Consider the following 27584-nt stretch of genomic DNA (forward strand, 5'->3'; position numbering starts at 1 on the left):
TAGTGAATGCTGAGGTGCAGTTTCTTTTCACACAATAATTAGACCATTGTTGTTGAATTATAGAATGTATTTTTTTAATTAATCTCCCACATAATGTATAGGCTGCAGACCTTGTACTAAGCCGGTGCTTCCCTCAAGACTTGGTACCCCTTAGCTGCTCATACCTTGATAGTTATTTTTTTTAATTTTATTTTTTTGTTTCTAGACCTTGTGTTGAGGTCTAGTGGATAGAAGCGACTTCTAAAAGGCCTAGTCACTAGTCAGAGGACTAACTGACCACTAATTCACACTTGCTGGTGCAGGGTAAACCTTCCATTGCATACCAAATTCATTCTCTATTGAAGGCTTAATAGTTTTGTTTTTTTTTGTTTTGTAATGAACATTCTTTACTGGTAATTTCTCAAATTGATTGATCTGTTTTCAGGTAAGTACGTTGCTTAAGTTATTTTTATTTTGTTTTTTTTAAGCAGGTATTGTTAATATGATGTGATTTCCAATAAAATAGCCAAAATTTTAATAATGAGCATTCACTGTTACTTTACTGTTTATAGAAACTGAAAGTGAAAATAAAATGTCACTTGGATTATTGTGGTGGATCAGTTTTAACCAGAGTTTTGCTGCTCCCATCAGATTGTCCCTGGCGCAGCCCAGAGTTTAATATAATAAGCTTAAACATTCCAGCATCAATCTCATTTATAAACCTAATACTACTTGAACTCTGTTGGATCATTTTGGGTTCAAAGTAAATGATCAAGGGTAAACAGATTGTCTGAGGCTTTCTACTGACAGTTTAAAAATTGTCTCCAAAAAATAGTTTTATTTCACTTTAAATGAATCTGCACCTTGATGCCTTGGCTTAACTTACACTAATTTAAACTTTGTCTCATCATCACAAATGCAACAAATATTTTCAGGAATGCTAAATATATATATATACAGTGGGTACGGAAAGTATTCAGACCCCCTTCAATTTTTCACTCTGTTATATTGCAGCCATTTGCTAAAATCGTTTAAATTAATTTTTTCCCTCAATGTACACACAGCACCCCATATTGACAGACAAAAAAAAGAATTTTTGAAATTGTTGCAGATTTATTAAAAAAGAAAAACTGAAATATCACATGGTCCTAAGTATTCAGACCTTTTGCTGTGACACTCATATTTAACTCAGGTGCTTTCCATTTCTTCTGATCATCCTTCAGATCACCTTCATTTGAGTCCAGCTGTGTTTGATTATACTGATTGGACTTGATTAGGAAAGCCACACACCTGTCTATATAAGACCTTACAGCTCACAATGCATGTCAGAGCAAATGAGAATCATGAGGTCAAAGGAACTGCCTGAAGAGCTCAGAGACAGAATTGTGGCAAGGCACAGATCTGGCCAAGGTTACAAAAAAATTTCTGCTGCACTTAAGGTTCCCAAGAGCACAGTGGCCTCCATAATCCTTAAATGGAAGACGTTCGGGACGACCAGAACCCTTCCTAGAGGTGGCCGTCCGGCCAAGCTGAGCTACCGGGGGAGAAGAGCCTTGGTGAGAGAGGTAAAGAAGAACCCAAAGATCACTTTGGCTTAGCTCCAGAGATGCAGTCAGGAGATGGGAGAAAGTTGTAGAAAGTCAACCATCACTGCAGCCCTCCACCAGTCAGGGCTTTATGGCAGAGTGGCCTGTCGGAAGCCTCTCCTCAGTGCAAGACACATGACAGCCCGCATGGAGTTTGCTAAAAGACACCTGAAGGACTCTGAGATGGTGAGAAATAAGATTCTCTGGTCTGATGAGACCAAGATAGAACTTTTTGGCCTTAATTCTAAGCGGTATGTGTGGAGACAACCAGGCACTGCTCATCACTTGTCCAATACAGTCCCCACAGTGAAGCATGGCGGTGGCAGCATCATGCTGTGGGGGTGTTTTTCAGCTGCAGGGACAGAACAACTGGTTGCAATCGAGGGAAAGATGAATGCGGCCAAGTACAGGGATATCCTGGACAAAAACCTTCTCCAGAGTGCTAAGGACCTCAGACTGGGCCGAAGGTTTACCTTCCAACAAGACAATGACCCTAAGCACACAGCTAAAATAACGAAGGAGCGGCTTCACAACAACTCTGTGACTGTTCTTGAATGGCCCAGCCAGAGCCCTGACTTAAACCCAACTGAGCATCTCTGGAGAGACCTAAAAATGGCTGTCCACCAACGTTTACCATCCAACCTGACAGAACTGGAGAGGATCTACAAGGAGGAATGGCAGAGGATCCCCAAATCCAGGTGTGGAAAAACTTGTTGCATCTTTCCCAAGAAGACTCATGGCTGTATTAGCTCAAAAGGGTGCTTCTACTAAATACTGAGCAAAGGGTCTGAATACTTAGGACCATGTGATATTTCAGTTTTTCTTTTTTTAATAAATCTGCAACAATTTCAAAAATTTTTTTTGTCTGTCAATATGGGGTGCTGTGTGTACATTAATGAGGAAAAAAATTAATTTAAATGATTTTAGCAAATGGCTGCAATATAACAAAGAGTGAAAAATTGAAGGGGGTCTGAATACTTTCCGTACTCACTGTATATGGTAAAGACAGCCTAAGGTGGGATAATATTAACAGACATAGCGACGTAATTTCTTTGCTTCTGAGTAGTAGTGCTGTTAGTGCTGGATCAATTGGATAAGTATAAGGGTACAGTGGAACCTCGGTTCACGACCATAATTCATTCCAAAACTCTGGTCGTAAACCGAGTTGGTCGTGAACCGAAGCAATTTCCCCCATAGGATTGTATGTAAATACAATTAATCCGTTCCAGACCGTACGAACTGTATGTAAATATATATATATATTTTAGTTTTTAAGCACAAATATAGTTAATTATACCATAGAATGCACAGCGTAATAGTAGACTAAATGTAAAAACATTGAATAACACTGAGAAAACCTTGAACAACAGAGAAAGCTAATACTGCAATAGTTTGTGCTATAGTGCTAGGAACTGCTCGCTAAAAACACTTTTTTTTAATGAGTTTTAAGCACGGGAAAAAATGAACATTTGAAAAATCCATAATTTAATAAACCACCTAGAAAAGTAACATTGCAACAATGCAGGCTACGAACCGATCACTGTAAACAGAACTGAAAACAAAAACATGCCTTCTCTACCTTATGCGTCCCTCCCTTCCCTGTCTCGCTCGCTCTCTCTCGAGCCAGTGTGTGTGCGTGCGTGCGTGCGTAGGTCTCTCTTTTGCAAGCCTGGAGCGCCTGTGTGTCTCTCTAGTGCTCCTGTGTGTGTGCGTGCCTGCCTCTCTCCCCAGCGCCTCCTGTGTGTGTGTGCATGCGTCTCTCTCGCTCCTGTGTGTGTGTGTGCACGCGACTCTCTCTGTCTGCTGCCTGTGTGTGTGCCTCTTTCTCTTGCTCTGCCTGTGTGTGTCACGCTGTCTCGCTCTCTTCTCTCTCTTGCTCGCTGCACAGGAAATGCACAGGCAGAGACTGAACATGTACAAACCTAAAGGGAACCTGGCTTGTTCGTATACCGAGTGTGTGGTCGTTACCCGAGGCAAAAGCTTGGCGAACTTTTTGGTCGTAAACCGATTTGTACGTGTACCGAGACGTTCGTGAACCGAAGTTCCACTGTATTAGACTTCACGATAAGTTCTTGTTGTGTTTGGCGGTATGAATAAAATTCTATATCACGGTATCTTTCAAAATTATACTGGTTTCATGTTATTCAACGGTATTTTTTCCCCCATACATAAGTGGATGTTATCCACATTTTCCACTGCAATTACTGCAGTAGACTGGCTAAGGTGGAGTGGTGGCCCTGAGGCTAGGGATCTGCACTGGCAATCAGAAGTTTGCCGGTTCGAATCCCGTAAATGCCAATAGGGACTCTGCTCTGTTGGGCCCTTGAGCAAGGCCCTTTAACTGCTGAGCACTTTGAGTAGTGAGAAAAGCGCTATATAAATGCAAAGAATTATTATTATTATTAAGAATGACCTATTCCACTGTCATGAGAATTGTACAATGCATCCAGAAAGTACTCAATGTGCATCACTTTTTCCACATTTTGTTATGTTACAGCCTTATTCCAAAATGGATTAAATTCATTTTTTTCCTCAGAATTCTACACACAACACCCCATAATGACAACGTGAAAAAAGGTTACTTAAGGTTTTTGCAAATTTATTAAAAATAAAAAAAACTGAGAAATCACATGTACATAAGTATTCACAGCCTTTGCTCAATACTTTGTCGATGCACCTTGGGCAGCAATTACAGCCTCAAGTCTTTTTGAATATGATGCCACAAGCTTGGCACACCTATCCTTGGCCAGTTTCGCCCATTCCTCTTTGCAGCACATCTCAAGCTCCATCAGGTTGGATGGGAAGCGTTGGTGCACAGCCATTTTAAGATCTCACCAGAGATGTTCAATCGGATTCAAGTCTGGGCTCTGGCTGGGCCACTCAAGGACATTCACAGAGTTGCCCTGAAGCCACTCCTTTTGATATCTTGGCTGTGTGCTTAGGGTCGTTGTCCTGCTGAAAGATTAACCATCTCCCCAGTCTGAGGTCAAGAGCGCTCTGGAGCAGGTTTTCATCCAGGATGTGTCTGTACATTGCTGCAGTCATCTTTCCCTTTATCCTGACTAGCCTCCCAGTCCCTGCCGCTGAAAAACATCCCCACAGCATGATGCTGCCACAACCATGCTTCACTGTAGGGATGGTATTGGCCTGGTGATGAGCGGTGCATGGTTTCCTCCAAAGGTGACGCCTGGCATTCACACCAAAGAGTTCAATCTTTGTCTCATCAGACCAGATAATTTTCTTTCTCATGGTCTGAGAGTCCTTCAGGTGCCTTTTCGCAAACTCCAGGTGGGCTGCCATGTGTCTTTTACTAAGGAGTGGCTTTGGAATTCTTTCTCATTCTTGCTTGATGTACAACTTCAGTTGCTCAACAGTCCAGGGTCTCCGTTGTCGTATTTTGCGCTTCATAATGCGCCACACATTTTCAATGGGAGACCGGTCTGGACTACAGGCAGGCCAGTCTAGTACCCGCACTCTTACTACGAAGCCACGCTGTTGTAACACATGCAGAATGTGGCTTCGCATTGTCCTGCTGAAATAAGCAGGGACGTCCCTGAAAAAGACATCGCTTGGATGGCAGCATATGTTGCTCCAAAACCTGTGTGCTGCTACAGCAGCCCGTGTTAATATTGTTTTTAAACTGTTTGGTACATTCCTACCTCCACCCCCATTTAATTAATGCATTTGCTATGTCCCTAGCTCCCTTTTTGCTATTGGCGCTGCTTTTGTTTTTACTTTAGTTTCCACCATATTGTATTTAGGTTAAGAAAATTATCGTCCTTTTACCTTCAAGTTATCAATGGTTTTACGTCCTAATACTTGTATTACTTCTGGCAAGAAATCTACATTAAAGTATACGGATTCTCAGCCTTGATTTCTTGGTGAGTAAACTATCTGTCCACGTTCACTACATCCAGTGGGGCGACGCACACTCCGTACCGACTGAGTCTTGGGAGAGAAACCTCGCTAATACGGCGTTCGGGGACAGAATAGTAAAAGGACGGATTTCTAATGCCTGATCATGTCAAGCCTGGGGCTAATCAAAGACTGTTGTATATATTCCTAACTCCGTTACTTTGGGGCAACTAGCAAAGAACTGTTCCTTAAGTACTTGTCTTCGTTTTACTTAAAATGCTGAACTCTTTAAACGCTACTAGTCAAGGATAGCTCAAACAGAGACTATCTTGCTATTTTTGTCTTTGTTCAGTTTACTTAGTAATTTTACTTTCAATTTCCACGCAGTTGAAGGGCTCTGTACAAATATCATTGTTTATTGACTCACTGCGTAGCGAAGGAGCTGGAACTTTTGCACCGACACTGCTGCACCACTGTTTTGCTGGACTTTCCGTGACCCCTGCGTGCTCGCTCTCGGCTCGGCCCCGCCCAGCGCTCCTCATCGCTGTACGTCTCAGCAGGAATCAGCGCATTCACTAGAATTGGAGTCCCAGGAAGCAAAAGGTGAATTACTCCCACCTGAAGATGATATTGGAATACAATACAATACAGTTTATTTTTGTATAGCCCAAAATCACACAGAAAGTGCCACAATGGGCTTTAACAAGCCCTGCCTCTTGACAGCCCCCCAGCCTTGACTCTCTAAGAAGACAAGGAAAAACTCCCAAAAAAACCTTGTAGGGAAAAAATGGAAGAAACCTTGGGAAAGGCAGTTCAAAGAGAGACCCCTTTCCAGGTAGGTTGGGCGTGCAGTGGGTGTCAAAAGAAGGGGGTCAATACAATACAATGCAGTACACAGAACAGAACAATTTCTCAATATAGTAAGAAATAAAAAATATAAATTTTAGAAGTACAGAGCAGAATTTAACAGTAGATGATATATCCCATAATAAGATTTGGATTTGTGTAGAGTCCTGGAGACCTCATCCTTCCAGCTGCCTCCCCCATTTGGCCATTCCACGGCTGAAACAGTGCTGGGCCAGCCAATCTGATGAAAGGACCCCTCTTTCCCACAATTCCTGCGATCCTCCATCTGGGATGACTTTTCCTTAGGCAGGCAAAACAACTTGGCAGGTGGGCCGTGGCACCAAGTGCCACATTTGAGTACCGAGAAGAAAAACAGAATAAGTGAGGGTTATTATACAATTATAACTGTCATGTTACTTATGTTTAAGTGCTAATGACTAACAACAGAGATGCAGTCTGTACAGTTAATCAGCAGCTCTAGTCAGGATATGCTAAACTGAAGTAGTGAGTCTTCAGCCTGGATTTAAAAGCTGAGACCGAAGGGGCATCTCTTATAGTAGCAGGCAGACCATTCCACAGTTTAGGGGCCCTGTAACTAAAAGCTCGACCTCCCACTGTTATTTTATTAATCCTTGGAATCATAAGCAGACCGGCATCTAGAGATCTTAATGTGCGCTCAGGTTTGTAAGTCATGATAAGTTCAGACAAGTAAGCCGGACCTCGACCATTTAATGCTTTATATGTTAAAAGAAGGATTTTGAAATCTGCCCTAAACTTAACCGGGAGCCAGTGTAAGGATTTAAGAACTGGAGTTATGTGTTCGTATTTTCTTGTTCTTGTAATAATTCTTGCAGCCGCATTTTGGATTAACTGAAGGCTGTATAAAGAACAGTTTGAACATCCAGTGAACACCGCATTGCAGTAGTCAATCCTACTAGAGGTAAATGCATGAATTATTTTCTCAGAATCCTGTTTATTTAAAAAGCGCCTTAATTTCCTAACATTTTTAAGATGGAAGAAACATGTTTTGGACAACTTTGTGATATGCGCTTTAAATGACATGCTAGAGTCAAAGATAACTCCTAGATTGCGGGCTGATTCAGTAAAATTGACTGGGATTCCAACTGAGTTAAATGATGACAAAATATTGTTGTGATCAGCATCATTCCCTCCAACAATTAACATCTCTGTTTTATCTGTATTTAAAGACAAGTAGTTCTCATTCATCCACTCCTTTAATTCGCTAACACAACTAATTAAAGACAACATTGGAGAAAATCCTAATGAGAGATCCCAGTGGAAGCATGTAAAGTGAAAACAGTAAAGGTCCCAGTACTAAGCCCTGCGGGACACCATATTGAACTTCTGTGTATAATGATGGAGTACTGTCAGCACATTTCTGTACATATTGGAATCGATTTGATAAGTAAGAACTAAACCAAGCGAGAACGGTGCCTGTAAGCCCAACATCATTTTCTAGCCTGTGCAGTAAAATCGAATGGTCGATGGTGTCAAATGCTGCACTTAAGTCCAACAACATAATTACAGTGGAGTTTCCTTCATCAGAGGATATCAGAATGTCATTTACAACCCGTGTTAGTGCCGTTTCTGTACTATGACCAGTGCGAAAACCAGACTGGAATTTCTCAAATAAATTGTAATGCGTAAGGTGTGTCTGAAGCTGACTGGCGACTACTTTTTCTAGTATTTTAGAGAGAAACGGGAAATTTGAAATAGGCCTATAATTATTTAGTATATGTGGGTCAAGGTCTGACTTTTTAAGTAATGGTTTAATGACTGACACTTTTAGTGTATCAGGTACTGTGCCATGCAATAATGAACTATTGATAATGTTTAGGATAGGTGCTGCAAGAACATCCATTGCACTTTTTACTAGTTTTGTTGGCACTGGATCTAGGGAACAAGTAGTGGGCTTCATTTTAGAAATTAATGTTAAGACTTCCTGCTCAGTTACAGGATTAAAATTACTAAAGTGCTGAATACAATGTGAGACAGGGTCTGCTAAGCTAGTATGTGGTTTGTAGTGTGATGCAGAGATCTGGGATCTTTTTAATTTTCTCATTGAAGAAGTTCATAAAGTCTGTACTGCTAATGTATGTTGGTATTTTGCACTGTTGATCTGAATTTCCATTTGTTAATTTAGCCATTGTTCTAAACAGCACCCGAGGATTTTTATTATTGTTATCTATTAATGTAGAATAATATTCTGACCGAGCTAAGGAGGGCTTTTTTTATATTTATTAACACTCTGTCCATGCAATTTGAAAGACATGTAGCTTTGTTGTTCTCCATCTGCGCTACAGTTTTCGACACTCTAATTTATGAGCTCGAGTGTTTTCATTAAACCAGGGAGAGTTTCTATGTGCTTTGATCACTTTTGTTTTAAGGGGAGCCACTGTGTCCAAAGCATCGCGCAAGGTCATATTATAATGTGATGTTAGCTGATCTAAATTGTTTTCCTTGTTTACATTTGATGTTAACTGATCTAAATGGTTTTCCACAATTACACTCGACTTACTCAAAGTATCTATAAATTTTGAAGCAGAATTACAATCTAGATGTCGCACTGTCTTAGTTTTAATCTGGGAGTGTGTTGGCAAGGGCAGGACTAAATCAAATGTAATTAAGTAGTGATCAGAAATAACTTCATTTAATGGAGTAATAATTAAATTTTGAATTTCAACTTTGTAAGTTATAATTGATTCTAATGTGTGGTTATGATTATGAGTTGGACCTTTGACATTCTGACAAAATCCTACTGAATTTAACTAAGTAAAACATTTGCTAAAAGTGTCAGTTTCCACATCAATGTATACATTAAAATCCCCCATCAGTACTACATGATCATAATTTATAGCCAAGTCAGATAAAAGGTTGCTAAATTCAGACATGAACAATGAATATGGCCCTGGTGGTCTATAGACTAGCACTATAATTGTGTTGGAATCTGTTTTAATATTTAAAATGAATGCTTCAAAGGATGTAAAGTTGCCTAAATTTTTAGAAGTGATTTGCATTTTGTTACAATGAATTATTCCAAGGCCCCCTCCTCGACCTGAATCTCTAGACTTATGAAGGAGCGAGTATCCATCTGGTGACGCCTCAGCTAGGGGGACAGTGTCACATTTACTAAGCCAGGTTTCAGTGAGAAGACACAGATCAGATTTTGTACTTAATATAATATCATTTACCAAAACAGCTTTAGTGCCAAGAGAGCGAATGTTCAATAAGCAGCATTTAAAACTGTATGCTGCTTTCTGAATTGGTGATATACTTTTTGTTTTAATTTGTAGTAAATTTCTATTACAGATGCCCCTGGTGGAGGGTCTGGTTTTATCCCTTGGTCTAATTATACACCTTATTTTTTGGTTATCAATTAATTTAAGGTTTGTATCAAGACTAAATTTACTGGATGCCCCATGACAAGGATTATGGGTAACAGTTTCAGGAAAGTAACAGGTGAGATAAACAACAGCCTGTGATTTAAGATCACATGACTATGACCTGGATGGTGCTCTAATCAGTCAACCAGGCAGTTTTGCTGCCATATTTTGGGATAATACATAAGATCCCCTCCAGTTAGGATGAAGACCATCTCTTCTGAAAAATCCAGGCCTTTCCCAAAAATCATCCCACTTGTTCACAAATGCTATGCTTTTGTTTGCACACCAGGTTTCTAGCCAGCAGTGAAGGGAATGCAATCTGCTATAAATCACATCCCCTCTATATAATCTTGGTAAGGGGCCAGATACAACTAAATTCCGACATTTTCTTTTAGCTTTGATGCAAAGAGAGATGAAGTTCCTCTTTAATACCTCAGATTGCTGTGAATAAATATCATTAGTGCTGACATGCAGCAATAAGGTAGATACTTCATCGTCGGCGACACGGTCCAATGCGGCATCTATGCCAGAAATCTTGGCCCCTGCGAGGCACTTAACATTAACTGCTGGTTTAACACAGTTTGGAATTCTAACATTCCGCAGTATGGAATCGCCAATTATGAGCACTTTCTTATTCTCAGTTTCCACAGGCGCGCTGCGGAGTGCTGAGAATCTGTTCTGGGTCCGAATTGGTGACCTGGGTGCCGGGGGACTACATTTTGGATTCTTAGACCCCCGTCTTACTGTTACCCACTCGCCCTGTGGCTGAATTGGTGCTGCTGACTTCGGCCGTGCACTGACTACAGTGGGACCAGGAGAGACTGAAGCCGAATCAGAAGTAGCCGAATTGTCTAAACAAACCGAGTCGATCCAATTTTCGGTTTGCCTAATCGCTATCAGATTCGTAACGCGGTCCTTCAATTCGCGTATTTTCCCGACCAACTCTAAATTAACTAAACACTTTTGGCAGGTGAAGCTGTCTACAATGTCGGCCGGAAAACCTGAACTGTACATGCTGCAGGACACACAACATATAAACGTGCCCTCAACGGGCAGAGAGCAGATAGAACTTACATTTAGTATTGATATCATCATCTCCGTTTTCTGTATTTTTCTTAAGTGCTTTCTGCTTCAGAGACCGTCGGCTTCAAGTTTCTCACTGCCGGTTATTTCTTCTGGTCAGCTGCCGGCTTTACTTCAGATGAACTTGCTCGGGTGTTTGCGAAGGGCTACGTGCCTGTGGGAGACGCCGCTGCTCGGTGCTTCCGCTCGCTGCTACGCTCGTGCTTCCGCCTGAGTGAGAGAGAGAAAATCAGTCAGTCAGATGAGGCTGACCTGAGAAGGTGAATAGAAGGTGAACTGTCTGCCCGACCTAAACGCACAGTTAAGCCATCTTTAAAAATCAGAGAAGGGTTTGAAAGTCAAAGGATAGAAATGTCAAACAGACTTTTAGATTTATGGAGCAAAACTATTCATTGCATTGCCATTGCTGATGATGCCAGTGACAGTCCAGAGCAATTAAAGGACTTGTTTGCAAGACTTAAACATACCTATGAGAACTATAAAAGACATTTTGAAAAGTATTCTGCCTTTTTGTTAAATATAAACATGGAAGAAGCATTACATGAGTTAAATAGCATTACTCTCCTTGATCAGCAAAGGCACATCACGTTTCTTGAAGTCAAGTCAAGGTTAAAAAACAGGATAAGGCAGTTTAATGATGCCACATCCTGCTATTTTGTCTCGTCTAGGCACTCTAGAAAATCATTTAGATCTCTACGATCAAATTCCCAGAGATCAGACATAAGCAACCAACTGGTTTTAGCCCGTGCAGAAGCAGAGGCAGCTAAGATTTAGACTGCCTTTATTAAAAAGGAAGCAGCCCTTAAGGCAGAAGCAGCCCACATGCAAGCAGAGGCAGAGGCTCAGTTAGAGGTCCTCCAAACGCAACAAGAGGAGGCAGCAGCTTTGGCCAAATTGAGTATTTTGGAAGAGACCGTAGAGGATGAGGACGAAGTCAACCATCCCCTCAGGCTGACCACCACAGAAGATTCCGCAAAACGAACTTCCCAGTTTGTCTTAGATCAGAATACTGACAATGCCTTTAAATCCACAATAGAAAGCTTTACATACAATACCCCAGCACATAACCTGCCAGAAGATGCCACACCACCCAGTAGGGAAGACCACTCTAATCCACACCCCATTGTGAGTACCATGAATCCCCGCAAGTATTCAAAACTCATACCACCTACTGTTGCACTGCCAAGACCTTTCCCAGATGCAGATAATCAGAATTTCATTAAACCTCCTAGGAAATGCTATATGCTTCCAGAGACTGTTTTCTTTAATGAGTCATGTCGGAAGACACCCAGGCTTTGGACAACCTGAGCTGAATCCATCTGCAACTCCATTTACCCCACTAGTACCTAAGCATGATCCAAATGCCATCAGCTACAGTAATCCGCAAGGAATACCTGTGAGCATGAAATCAGAAAGACCTGAAATATCGGACTTTGCAAGGTACATGATCCGCTGAGAACTCAATACTGGTCTCACAAGGTTCGATGACCTCCCAGAAAACTATAGGAGCTGGAGATCCACATTTAAGACCGCAATCTACGACTTAGACATCTCACCTATGGAAGAACTAGATCTACTGGTGAGATGGCTTGGGCCGCAATCGACAGCATATGCCAAAAGACTTAAAAACGTCCATATAAACAATCCATCCACAGGCCTCACCCTTGTCTGGTAGAGACTAAACCAGACATATGGAAGCCCCGAAGTCATTGAGATTTCCTTGTTCAAAAGACTACAGGACTTCCCTAAACTGTCCAATAAGGATGACCGCAAGCTTTTGGAACTTAGTGACCTCCTTCTTGAACTTGAAATTGCTAAAACAGATCCACATCTACCCGGTCTCAGTTATTTAGATACTGCTCACGGTGTTAACCCCTTGGTGGCAAAACTGCCATACCATCTTCAAGAGAAGTGGACTTTGGCAGGTTCCAAGTACAAGCAGCAGCATCAAGTCTCTTTTCCACCTTTCTCCTTTTTCTCAGAATTTGTTAGACAGATTGCCAAGGCCAAAAATGATCCAAGCTTCTCAATGAATGAAGCACACGTGCCAAGCTCAACAACAGCAAGGTATGAGAACTTGAGTGCTAGACATAAGGACCTAGGGAGCACTATTTCCGTTCGTAAGACTGGAATCTCAGACAACACATCAACTGCCAGCAAGGATGTGACAGAAAAGAAAATTGACGATCCCAACCATTACTGCCCAATACATAAAAAACCGCACCCCCTAAAGAAGTGTCGTGCTTTCAGAGAGAAGCCCATGCAAGTGCGCAGGGAATTTCTTCGAAGGCATGAAATCTGCTACAGGTGTTGTGCTTCAATGGAGCACTTTGCCAGAGAATATAAGGCCACTATTCAATGCTCTGAGTGTGGCAGTGACCAGCATGTTACTAAGCTCCATCCAGATTCCCAAGAGGACTCTATCCCCTTCTCCAGGCATGGCGGGGAGAGCTCTGAACAAGTGCCAAGGCCAGTATCATGTAAATGTACCGAGGTATGTGGAGAAGGACTTTGTGGAAGATCCTGTGCCAAAATATGTCTTGTAAAGGTGTTCCACAAGGAACAACCAGAGAAGGCCATTAAAATGTATGCTATTTTAGACGAACAGAGCAATCGTTCACTTGCAAATCCAGAGTTCTTTGACCTGTTCAATATAAAGGGGAACTCTTCACCCTATACCCTAGGCACATGTACAGGCCTAGTGAATGCTACAGGAAGAAGAGCAGATGGTTTTATCATGGAAGCGGTGCGAGGGAACGCATAGTTTCCACTTCCTACGCTGATTGAATGTGACCAGTTACCAAGTGACAGGGAGATCCCCACGCCTGAAGTAGCACGGTGCCATCCTCGCCTGAAGCATATAGCCAGCTGTGTCCCACAAGGATTCTAACATCTTGCTTTTGCTGGGCAGAGACATTCTAAGAGTCCATAAGGTACGTCAACAGTGTAATGGCCCAAATGATGCCCCTTATGCCCAGAGACTTGATTTAGGTTGGGTCATTGTGGGAGATGTCTGCATAAATAAAACATGCAGACCTTGCAGCATCCATTCTTATAAGACAAGTGTGATTGGAAAGGGGCGTGTCTCTTCAGACAATGCCCATGCCACTATTTCATGAAAGAGAGACCTAATCTGCACACACAGGTATTTGATAACATACAAGAGCTCGATATGGTTATGCCTGAAGACGATCTTGGTCATACAGTTTTCCAGACCACCAGCGACGACAATAAGGTAGCTCCTTCTGTTGAAGATAAGGAATTCATCAAAATTATGGACCAGGAATTCTGTAAACATAGTTCTAACAGTTGGGTAGCTCCATTACCCTTCCACAATCCAAGGTCCATTCTTCCCAATAATCGTGAGCAAGCGGTGTCAAGATTTGCTTCACTTAAGAGAACACTGAAGAACCGACCAGAGAGAAAAGAGTATCTGAACCTTTTACAAGACCGCAGAAGATAGCAAGTACAAATACCTAACCTTCAAGAAGGCTATTTGGTCTTACTGAAGGATCACCAAGTTCATCGGATCGATTGGCCCATGGGTCTTATTGTAAAGACCATGCCCAGTGATGACGGAAGGGTCTGCAAGGTTGAAGTAAAGACTGCCAGAGATGGGACTGTTAAGACCTTCTTCGGACCAGTCAAAGAAGTTGTCCTGTTACTTCATCAAAAAGACCAATTCAGACCCACCACGGCTGATGTACCGTGAACCTTCAGAGGTCACACCAATCTCTACCATCTTCAGTTACAAAAAGTTTTACTTGTGACTATTGAATCTGAGAACTCATTTAAGGTTTATTGTTGATTGTGGCTGTTCTTGTAATGTTAATATTCAAGATTAATGGTGCTATCTGACGATACCAGACGGGGAGTGTGCTGCTACAGCAGCCCGTGTTAATATTGTTATTAAACTGTTTGGTACATTCCTACCTCCACCTCCATTTAATTAATACATTTGGTATGTCCCTAGCTCCCTTTTTGCTATTGGCGCTGCTTTTGTTTTTACTTTAGTTCCCACCATATTGTATTTAGGTTAAGAAAATTATCGTCCTTTTACCTTCAAGTTATCAATGGTTTTACGTCCTAATACTTGTATTACTTCTGGCAAGAAATCTACATTAAAGTATACGGATTCTCAGCCTTGACTTCTTGGTGAGTAAACTATCTGTCCACGTTCACTACATCCAGTGGGGCGACGCACACTCTGTACAGACTCAGTCTTGGGAGAGAAGCCTCGCTAATACGGCGTTCGGGGACAGAATAACCTGTATGTACTTTTCAGCATTAATGGTGCCTTCACAGATGTGCAAGTTACCCATGTTATGGGCACTAACACACCCCCATACCATCACAGATGCTGGCTTTTGAACTTCGCGCTGGTAACAATCCGGATGGTCCTTTTCCTCTTTGGCCCGGAGGACAAGACGTCCGTGATTTCCAAAAACAATTTGAAATGTGGACTCGTCAGACCACAGCACACTTTTCCACTTTGCGTCAGTCCATCTCAGATGAGCTCAGGCCCAGAGAAGCCGGCGGCGTTTCTGGGTGGTGTTGATATATGGCTTTCGCTTTGCATGGTAGAGTTTTAACTTGCACTTGTAGATGTAGCGACGAACTGTGTTAACTGACAATGGTTTTCTGAAGTATTCCTGAGCCCACTGGTAATATCCTTTACAGAATGATGTCAGTTTTCAATGCAGTGCCGCCTGAGAGATCGAAGGTCACAAGCATCCAGTGTTGGTATTCAGCCTTGCCGCTTACGTGCAGAGATTTCTCCAGATTCTCTGAATCTTTTGATGATGATATGGACAGTAGATGATGAAATCCCTAGATTCCTTGCAATTGTATGTTGAGAAACGTTGTTCTTAAACTGCTGGACTATTTGCCCACGCAGTTGTTCACAAAGTGGTGAACCTCGCCCCATCCTTGCTTGTGAACGACTGAGCCTTTTGGGGATGCTCCTTTTATACCCAATCATGACAAACCCCTGTTTCCAATTAACCTGTTCACCTGTGGAATGTTCAAAACAGGTGTTTTTTGAACATTCCTCAACTTTCCCAGTCTTTTGCTGCCCCTGTCCCAGCTTTTTTGGAACGTGTTGCAGGCATCAAATTCAAAATGAGTGAAGATTTGCAAAACAATAGTTTTAGTTTGAACATTCAATATCTTGTCTTCGTAGCGTATTCAATTGAATATAGGTTGAAAAGGATTTGCAAATCATTGTGTTCTGTTTTTATTTACGTTTTACACAACGTCCCAACTTCATTGGAATTGGGGTTGTATATAAATAAACCCTTGACAGACACATTTTTAGTTAGTCACTGCACACTGGAGAGATTCTGAAGGACTGACAAATATTATACCATAATATAAAAAGTTTGACCGAGCAGATCCAAGCAGCAATAGGCCAATAAGCTTAACCCGCATCACAGGAAAATTAATGGAAGGAATTATTAAGGATAAGATTGAGCAGCACATGGCAAGTACAGGAGTTTTTTTTGAACAGTTGGCATGGGTTCAGAATTGGGAGTTTTACTAACATGCTGGAATTCTGTGAGGAAACAACAAAAGGATATTCTTAAAGTGGAGCATATGATGATACTTCTTTTGACTTTCAGAAAGCATTTGATAAGGTGCCACTTTAGAGGTTGAGCATCAAACGTCAAGTAGTGGGAGTTCAGGGTGATGTTTTTAGATGAGTGCAGAATTGGCTCAATCACAGGAAGTGGAGGGTGATGGGGCAAGGAGTCCTTATCAGAATTGGCTGATAAGAGTGGTGTTCCACAGGGGTCCGTGCTAGGGCCACTTTTATTTTTTATATATGTTGCATAAATGATTTAGATAGGAATATAACTAACAAGCTAGTTAAGTTTGCAGATGGTAAGCTAGATGGATTGGCAAATTGATTAGAATCTGTTAAATCATTACAGAAGCACTTGGACAGCATACAGGCTTGGACAGATTTGTGGCAGATGAAATTTAATGTCAGTAAATATTAAGTGTTACACATTGAAAGTAAAAATGTTAGGTTTGAATTCACAGTGGGAAGTTTGGAAATAGAGACTACACTTTACGAGAAGGATTTAGGAATTATACTGGACTGTATGGCTGACTCCATGGCTACAAGGGATGAATTATAAAGAAAGATTAAAGGAGCTCAGCCTTTTCAGTTTAAGCAAAAGAAGATTAAGAGGTGACATGATTGAATTGCTTAAAATTATGAAGGGAATTAGTTCAGTGGATCAAGACTGTTATTTATAAAGGAGGTCATCAAGAACACAGGGACACAGTTGGAAACTTAAGGGTAAATTTTGCACAAACATTAGGAGGTTTTTCTTTATACAGAGAAAAGTAATCACTTGGAATAAGCTACCAAGTAGCATGGTTGACAGTAATACTTTAGGGATTTTCAAAAATACTGTTTTCTTTTAAGAAGAATTTAAGTAGACTGGTGAGCTTTGTTGAGCTCAATGGCCTGTTCTCATCTAGATTGTTCTAATGTTCTAAGCAATTTGTTCATTAAAATCTTTCAACACTACACAATCACAGTTTTTAACTAAATCAGATAAAGGGCTACCAAGTTCATGCACAAACAATGAATATGGATCTTGTGGTCTGCAGACTAGCACTACAGTATAATTGTGTTGTAATCCATCTTATTTAAAATAGTTCTTCAGAGGATGTACGTTCATCTAAATTTTTAGAATTATTCCACAGCCATCTTCTCAACCAGTATTTATAGATTTATGAAGAAATTTGTATTGGTTTGGTAATGCCTCAGCTTAGGAAATAATGCCTGATTTACTATGGCAGGTTTTTGTGAGAAGAAACAAATCAGATCTTATACTTAAGCCTGCTTTGGAAAAAATTTCCAAGAGAGTGAATGTTTAATCAGTAGCATTTAAAACCGCACAAATGTTTTTGAACTGGTGACATATTTTTTGTTTCAATTTCAATTAATTTACTATTTCAGGTGCCCCTGGTGGAGGGTCTGATTTTATCTCTTGGTTTATTTATGCTCCTTATTTATTGGTTTTGAAGTAATCTAAGTTTTGCATCAAGACTAAATTTGGGATTAAACAGAAGATCCTTCAAGTCTGGATGAAGACCATCCTTCTTGAAGGATCCAGTTCTTTCCCAAAAATCATCCCCATTGTTTACAAAGGCTGTGCTTTTATTTGTATATCGGGGATATTTTTCGTACGTGGATTAGTCGTTTAGCCGGATGTAATTGTTGACGATTTGGCCTGATCCTGGATCTATCGTTTTTTTGAAACTCTTGCTGGAAGTGTTGTCATAGCAACACATCCTAATCCTCAAACCTGCTCGGAGCAGGTTTGTTCTATGTAAACAAGGATTAGTTTACACACGTAATCGGTGACGGTGCATGGAAGTCACCCAGTTATGGCTTTGCCGTTCACGAATGAGCGACCAATTGATATTGATGCGCAAATTATACGAAGAGAATTTCATATAGAGAGGGTTTTGCGCGATCGGCAAGATCCTTTATTGCTCCTGGAGGAAATTCTTTTCAAAAGATACTGCTTTAGCCGAGGGGGAATATTGTACCTCAAAGATTTATTAGCACCTTATATTCGAAGTCAAACTAGGCGAAGTCGGGCTCTCACAACCACACACAGTATGCGTTGCTTTGAGGTTTTTTACAAGCAGCACTTTTTTTATATACTGTAGGCGATGCGGAAAATCTAACTAAAAGTGCAGTTTGCCAGGCAATTCGTAAAGTCTGTTTGGCTGTGAAATATTTCCTTCGGGTTTTCATAGTGTTTCCTGGACACCTGCGTGTGCAGACAATAAAAGAGGCGTTTCATGCCATTGCGGGTAGGTAATACACAGGCTAAAACACCCACAGTTCCATGAAGAATCTCAATCAGCCTAACATTCTCATTACCAGGATTTCCAAATGTGATTGGGGCACATGGGACTGATCAGAGTGGAGTTTGATCAAACATTGTTTGGAAAATGTACCTCTCCTCCTGATGAATAATCGGACACAGTGTCTTCATCAAATATTTGTCCTTCGTCAATATCTCGTTTGTCAGACACAGGTTCAAGGGATATGACATTCCCTGCAATTGACCCAACAAAAAAAGAGGGCTATATGGAACATACCTATGGCACACATGGAGGACAAATACAGGTGCTAGTCATAAAATTAGAATATCATGACAAAGTTGATTTATTTCAGTAATTCCATTCAAAAGGTGAAACATGTGTATTAGATTCATTCATTACACACAGACTGATGTATTTCAAATGTTTATTTCTTTTAATGTTGATGATAACTGACAACTAATGAAAGTCCCAAATTCAGTATCTCAGAAAATTAGAATATTGTGAAAAGGTTCAATATTGAAGACACCTGGTGCCACACTCTTGCAGGTGTTTTGAGTTAATTAGCTGATTAAAGCCTTTAAATGGTCTCTCAGTCTAGTTCTGTAGGCTACACAATCATGGGGAAGACTGCTGACTTGACAGTTGTCCAAAAGACGACCATTGACACCTTGTACAAGGAGGGCAAGACACAAAAGGTCATTGCTAAAGAGGCTGGCTGTTCACAGAGCTTTGTGTCCAAGCACATTCATAGAGAGGCGAAGGGAAGGACAAGATGTGGTAGAAAAAAGTGTACAAGCAATAGGGATAACCGCACTCTGGAAAGGATTGTGAAACAAAACTCATTCAAAAATGTGGGGGAGATTCACAAAGAGTAGACTGCAGCTGGAGTCAGTGCTTCAAGAACCACCACTCAGACGTATGCAAGACATGGGTTTCAGCTGTCGCATTCCTTGTGTCAAGCCACTCTTGAACAAGAGACAGCGTCAGAAGCGTCTCGCCTGGGCTAAAGACAAAATGGACTGGACTGCTGCTTTCTGATGAAAGTAAATTTTGCATTTCCTTTGGAAATCAAGGTCCCAGAGTCTGGAGGAAGAGAGGAGAGGCACAGAATCCACGTTGTGTGAGGTCCAGTGTAAAGTTTCCACAGTCAGTGATGGTTTGGGGTGCCATGTCATCTGCTGGTGTTGGTTCATTGTCTTTTCTGAGGTCCAAGGTCAACACAGCCGTCTACCAGGAAGTTTTAGAGCACTTCATGCTTCCTGCTGCTGACTAACTTTATGGAGATGCAGATTTCATTTTCCAACAGGACCTGGCACCTGCACACAGTGCCAAAGCTACTAGTACCTGGTTTAAGGACCATGGTATCCCTGTTCTTGATTGGCCAGCAAACTCGCCTGACCTTAACCCCATAGAAAATCTATGGGGTATTGTGAAGAGGAAGATGCAATATGCCAGACCCAACAATTCAGAAGAGCTGAAGGCCACTATCAGAGCAACATGGGCTCTCATAACACCTGAGCAGTGCCACAGACTGATCGACTCCATGCCACGCCGCATTGCTGCAGTAATCCAGGCCAAAGGAGCCCCAACTAAATATTGAGTGGTGTACATGCTCATACTTTTCATGTTCATACCTTTCAGTTGGCCAACATTTCTAAAAATCCTTTTTTTGCATTGGTCTTAATTGATATTCTAATTTTCCGAGATACTGAATTTGGGACTTTCATTAGTTGTCAGTTATAATCATCAACATTAAAAGAAATAAACATTTGAAATACATCAGTCTGTGTGTAATGAATGAATCTAATATACAAGTTTCACTTTTTGAATGGAATTACTGAAATCAACTTTGTCATGATATTCTAATTTTATGACCAGCACCTGTATATGCAATGACCATCCTTTACCTGAAATGAAGTGACCACTGCATCCTGCCACTGGTTCTGAGGAGGAGCTTCCCCCTGGAATGCCCTCAGAAACAGGGCGATGGGCATTTTGCTGGAGAGCCAACTCTTCTGCAGGGGTTAGGTCTGGACCGCGTGAACCTCCACCTGTTTTTTGATTGTCTGCCGCCTTATTAGCTTTAAAATTAATGTTTTTTATATTATATATGATTATTTATGTCGACAATTCTTTAGTTATATACCAATATTTACCAGTTTGAAGTATATTCTTGTACTTCACTTTAACCTGTTCCCATGTTCTCCTTGTGCTCACGTTTGATCTGGAATTATGACATATTAAATAATAATTAATCTGACACATAGGAAATGAAATGCTGCATTCAGTAAGTACAATGCGCACTACTTAGCGTTTAATTTGTCGGCCACTTTTTGCCAGCCGTCTTTTCTGGTCTGGGCTGCTTTTGCAGTGTTACCCCTTGTGCATATTAAATCCTGAAATTCTTCATGTCCTTCGAATAAAAGGTCTTGCGCCACGTGTGTGAAAAAAAAAAAATGCGCACGTTCTTTCGTCATTTTGTTACAGCCTATCAAAGACTTGCTGATCATGTTTTCTAGACTCCATATATATGGGCTTTTCACTCAGCGAGGGCACGCACATTCATCTGGTATGATTAGATCCAGCTAGACTAATCTAATACACGGCTGCGTTAGAAAAACTGACCTATCCCGGATGAGTGTCACCAGCATTAACTTATCCAAGATGAGGCACCTGATCTTGGATGATTGAAGCAACGTACGAAAAATACCCCCCAGGTCTCTAACCACCAGTAAAGGGAACGCAATCTGCATTAAATCTCATCCCCTCTATGTAATCTTGGTAAGGGGCCAGTCACAATAAAATTCTGACATTTTCTTTTTGCTTTGGGGCATACAGATTTGAAGTTTCAGATTTCTGTAAATAAATGTCTTGCAGACTTGGCCGCAATAAAGTTGAAGCATTGTCCAGAAGGTCCTATTTAGCCTTTATGGCAGCTCAATTCTCCCCTGGCATTTAACATTAACTACTGGATTCACATAGTTTGAAATTCTAATATTCCACAGTATGGAATTACCAGTTTTGAGCACTTTATTGTTCTCAGGCTCCACAGGTGTGCTGCAGAGAAGTGAGAATTTGTTCTGGGTACGAATTGGTGACCTGGGTGCCAAGGGATTACATTTTGACTTCTTAGACCCCCATCTCTCTGTTACCACTTGCCCTCTGGCTTAATTGGTTCTTCAAAGTTCGGCTGCCTCCTGGCTATAGTGGGACCTGGAGAGAGTGAAACCGAATTAGAAGTGGCTGAATGGTACAAACTGACTGAGTCATTCCAATTTTCGATTTGTGTACTCGCTATCAAGTTCTCAACATGGTCTTCCAAATCACAGATTTTCCCGACCAACTCTAAAGTAAGTGCATTTCTGATAGGCGAGCTGTCTGTATTATCTGGAAAACTTGCACTCTACATGCTGCAGTACACACCACATATAAATGTGGCCTCGAATAGATGTCACTTCTGTTCAGTGCCAAGTTTATCTTTATCTCTTACTGCAGTAACTACAGTGCTTTCTGCAGCTGAATTGCTGTGAGACTGTTGGCTTTAAGCTTTCACCACCTGCTGGACGATTGACTTCGTGCTGTTTTTTACTTCTCTACATCAGATGTCTACTTTTGCTCCATCTTAACTTTACTGACAAGTTTGATTTGATTTTCAGCTGTTCTTTTCTAATGCTTGTAAAACACAATGAGCCTCTGCCCACGGCTGCTCTTGTGTAGTGCTGGTCAATATAGAAAAAATTCAATATCACGATATTTACCCAATATATCTCAATATTACAATATTTATTGAAATGTTAATAAAAATAATACTGTGCATTCAAAGCTTTAGTACTCTATATCAAAAATGTGTAAACTTTCACAGTATTTCAAATTATAAGCAGATGATAAAGCTATTTCCAGAAAGATAATTTGCTTTTATTTACTTTATTATAAACTGTTAGTTTAAAACAATTTTAATGATATTTGCAGACTTGCAATAAAGCATCCACCAAATGACATTATAATAGCATGACATACAGATCATGTTCTTTTATTTATTCAGTATTCCAAGCACTGTCATGTGTTATGGGACACAAAGACAAGCTTATCTACAACATTCTTGGGCTTGAGTGACACTTCATGCCAAGTAACAATGTTTCCACCAGTACTAAATACCCTTTCAGATGGGTCACTAGTTGCAGGAATATATGAACATCTCTTTGTAAGGTGAAACTCAAGGTACATTTTTTTATTTGTTTTCCACCATTGTAGAGGATCACACTCACTGTCTACATCAGCCATTTACAGACCATTTTGCAGCTCCTTCTCAGTTTCATGTCTTGTTTGCAAGAGCAATTTCTGAGCTGTTTGGGGCTTTCTGAAACATGCTATGCATGGGTAATTCCATCTCAAATCATCACACTTTTGGACCTCATCGTCACATATTTTAATTACATTTACCGTGTCTTGGATCAGTATTAAGGGGTACTTAAGCTAATAGTTTGAGCTTATGACTTTGGCTAGATGTCCATAAATATAAGTTGCAGAGAAATGGTTTCCATATTTTCAAGCTGTTTTCCAACTCTATATTTTGCATAAATACTATGCTATCCCCAAAATGAAAATTGACAGTGTTATCTCCCAACCTACCAGTGATATTAGTAAAAAAAAAAAAAAAAAAAAAAAAAAAAAAATTGAATAGCTAAAAAATGTTTTAAAATTGGTCAGTTTTTTACTAGAGAGAGCTTATAATGTCATGAACTTCTCCAGGAAATTGGTCTTTGGCTTTTGGGCCATTGCTGAGATATCATTACTTATCTGAAGTGTGCATCAAAACTGCAATTCCTTACAATGCTGTTGAATAGCAGTTAGTGTGAAAACTAAGACTAAAGCCAGCACTAGCAGTGAAAATATAATTTTAATTTAATAAAATAAAAATGAAAGACACCGTGAAAATGTATGTCTGCTTCATCAAAGACAATGCTTTTATCTCCACCAGGTAATTGTCAGCATCTGCTATTGACTAATTATACCTGACCAATTTGCACACCTCTCTCCCCTCTGATTAATGCAGAGCGGAGCATTGGCATTTATTAGCCTCATTGGAATGGGCAGTTCTTTTGACATGAAATAGTAGCATAGGTGTGTTTAATGACATTAATGAAACTTCTGTTCAGTTTCATTGTAGCATAATTTGACCTTAATGTCATTACTTGCACCTGTGCTTGCAATACTATTTCATGCCAGTATTGCTGCTGTATGAAAGTCCCATTAATGATATGAAACCGTGTGATGCCACATTTAAGTACTGATAGCTCAGCAATGACTCAAAAACTAAAGACCAAATTTTCTGGAGAGGTTCATTACATTATTAGATAGCTTTAGTTAAATTGTCCTGGGTAAGATGTTAATCTGCATCCAGCCCAGCAAACAGGTCTGCCAACTTACGGGGATAACTTGGGGGTTGGCAGCAAGATTGGCATTCCAGCCACCATAAATTAATAAATAAATAAAATGACCTTGCACTGTTCCAGTGTCATACTTTTTGGCGGCGCTACGCAGGCTGCGGCTGCATGGGCTCATGATAAAAACACGTTCTTTATAGTGATTTAATGTCACTCAACATGGAAATTCAGACATATACTCGTCTAAACCTTCTGTCATTGGGTACGGAACAGGATAAAGGACTAGTAAATCCAAATACTGTGGTTCTACTGAAAGAATTTGGACTGCTGCGGACGAGCGGTGAGGCCAGTCTAGCACCCATATTATCTACCAGTGCTATCCACGCCTCGAGAACAAGACGGCGGCAGTGTATGCGTAAACAAAAGCGAGGTGTCCGCGGTGGGCTCAGCGTTAAGGCTAAAGCTAATCCATGCAGAACGCCACTACCATCGATCTTGGTGGCAAATACCCGCTCACTGGAGAATAAATTGGACTACATTCGGCTGGATTTAACATCGAAGTGGGAGATTAAGGATTGCTGTGCTTTTGTCTTTACGGAGTTGGCTAACCGACTCCACAACTGACACTGCTATTAGCCTGGAGGGGCTAACGATTCATCGGGTAGACAGGAGCAGCAGTCTCAGCAGCAAAACACGGGGCGGAGGTATCATCGTCTACATAAACAACAGATGGTGTGTTGACTCAAAAATAATCTACACATGTTGCTCTCCAGACACTGAGTTTTTGGTAGTTAAATGCCGGCCTTTTTATTTGCCACGAGAATTTTCCGTTGTACTTATAGTAGCTGTTTATATTCCCCCTGACGCTGACACCAAGGCAGCCATTGACACACACTGCCACTGTATCAACGATTTGCAAACCACACATCCAGAGGGAGTAGTCATCGTTGCTGGGGATTTTAACCAGGCAAACATGAAGAGAGGTTTACCCCATTTTTACCAACATGTGGATTTTGCAACTCGAGGAACCAATATATTGGATCATGTCTACACCAACATTAAAGGAGCATTCAAAGCATCCCCACGTCCCCATCTTGGCTCATCAGACCACATCTCTATTATGCTAATTCCAGCATATAGACCTGTGCTCATCAGATCAAAACCATCACTCAAACAGGTGAGAGTTTGGTCAGAAGAAGCCATGAATGCACTACAGGATTGTTTTGAGTGCACCAACTGGTCTGTGTTCAGTGAGGCAGCTACCACAGATTAAAGGATAGACATAAATGAATATGCAGAGGCTGTGTCTGGCTACATAAATAAGTGCATGGAGGATGTCTGCGTCACCAAAAACATCATTGTCAGGGCAAATGATAAACCGTGGGTGACTACTGAGGTGCGAGTTTTGCTGAAAGTGAGAAACTTTGCTTTTAAATCTGGAGATATAGCTGCCCTTAGAACAGCAAGAGCCAACCTAAATGAAGCTATTAGAAGAGCTAAAAGGGCTCATGGAAAGAAAATAGAGAGTCATTTTCAAGATCACAGGAACAGCAGAAGATTGTGGCAGGGGATTAAATCTGTGACAGATTACAAACAGTTTCCTACCCCTGTGATGATAGCTTCAACTTCCTGAATGACCTAAATAAGTACTTTGGATGGTTTGAAGCATTGAATGATACATCACCAGTGAAGGCCACCCCTCATCCTGATGAGAAGGCACTGTGTCTGGAACCGGATGATGTTCTACGGACTTTGAGGAGAATTAATCCAAGGAAAGCTGCGGGACCAGACCAGATACCAGGTTGTGGATATCTTGGATATATGGATATATTTAACCTCTCTCTGTGTCAGGCTGTTGTGCCATCTTGCTTTAAAACCTCAGAAATCATCCCAGTTCCGAAAAAACCCATAGTCACAACCATGAATGACTATCGCCCTGTAGCCTTAACATCAATAGTGATGAAATGTTTCGAGAGGCTGATCAAGGACCACATTACTTCTGTCCTACCCTCCTCATTTGACCCACTCCAATTCGCCTACCGCTCCAACCGTGCCACAGAGGATGCCATATCTATTGCACTCCATTTTTCGTTGGAACATCTGGAGAATAGAGACACTATGGTCCGCATGCTGTTTGTTGATTTTAGTTCGGCTTTTAATACCATCATTCCTCAGAATTTGATCAGCAAACTGGGCCCATTGGGACTGGGCATACCTCTGCAGAACTGGATATTGGACTTTCTAATGGATAGGCCACAGTACGTACGGGTAGGAAAGAATAAATCAGATACCATCTCCTTGAGCACAGGTTCTCCACAGGGGTGTGTTCTAAGTCCCCTCCTCTTCACGCTCATGACCCGCGATTGTTGTGCCAAGTTCAGCACAAACCAAATTATTAAGTATGCGGACGACACAACAGTGGTGGGTCTCATTCGAGGTGACGGGGAGGGGGATTACAAAGAGGAGGTGAAGTCATTTGTGGAATGGTGTGATAAAAACAATCTGATACTGAATGTCGAAAAAACAAAAGAACTGGTGATCGACTTCCGGAAGAAACAGCTGATACACATCCTGGTCTACATTAAGAACACTGCTGTGGAAATTGTGCAGTCTACTAAGTTCCTGGGAGTCAATGTGACGAACAACCTCACCTGGTCCCTGCACACCTCCTCCATCATCAAGAAAGCTCACCAGCGCTTGATCTTTCTGCAGAGGCTAAAGAGGGCCCATCTCAGTAAGTCAGCCCTCACCACTTTTTACAGAGGGACCATAGAGAGCGTGCTAACCAGCAGCAGCTCTCTGTGGCAGGAGAGCTGCAGCGCTTCGGACTGGAAAGCACTGAGGAAAGTGGTGAGGGCTGCGGAGAGGATCATTGGAGCCCCGTTGCCTAATGTACAAGATTTGGCAAAACAACGCTGTCTGGCCAGAGCTGTGCGGATTTCTAGAGACCCTACTTATCCTGCCTCTGAACTCTTTTCCCTCATGCCCTCAAGCAGAAGGTACCGCAGCCTGAAATGTAGAACTACCAGGTTTAAAAACAGTTTTTTTTCCTACTGCCGTTCGTCTTTTAAATGAAGCATTTTAGTATTTTATTGTAGGCATTTTTAATTCAGAATTTTATGTATTTTCAATTTAGACTCTTATGCACTTTTAATTAGAAATTTTTATGCACTTCTAATCAGAATTTTTGTGCCTCTTTAATCAGAATCTTTCTGCACTTTTAATTGAATGCAATTGATTTTAACTATGTGTTTTTATTAATGTCTTGTGCATCGTATTTTCGTTCTGCAGCACATCTTGGATGTTCTGCTGAATGACAAATAAAATTGAATTGAGTTGATTGAATTGAATTGAATTGAACCTGGTGCACTCGGGTCCCAATCCAGTTTGTTCATTATGTGGTGGGTATACCAGCATGTTATCAGTGCATGCTCCAAACCAACAATAATTTTAGTTAAAAATTGACCAATTTTAAAATGTAGGTTTTTTTGCTATTCAATTTTTAATGCAGTTGGAATCTTGTTATAACAAAACCCAGAGGACTTTAAAATAATAAATACGAGCTGTATATACCCGGCGTTGCCTGGGGC

General features: G+C 41.0%; 1 protein-coding gene across 1 annotated transcript in view; it reads left to right on the forward strand.

Annotated features, from left to right (window-relative positions):
• The window catches only part of cse1l (CSE1 chromosome segregation 1-like (yeast)), a 267035-nt gene that overhangs the window by 131047 nt on the left and 108404 nt on the right, over nt 1–27584 (forward strand). The gene's annotated exons all lie outside the window — the stretch shown is intronic.

This window comes from Erpetoichthys calabaricus, chromosome 10, assembly GCF_900747795.2.
Source record: "Erpetoichthys calabaricus chromosome 10, fErpCal1.3, whole genome shotgun sequence".
Lineage (NCBI taxonomy): Eukaryota > Metazoa > Chordata > Cladistia > Polypteriformes > Polypteridae > Erpetoichthys > Erpetoichthys calabaricus.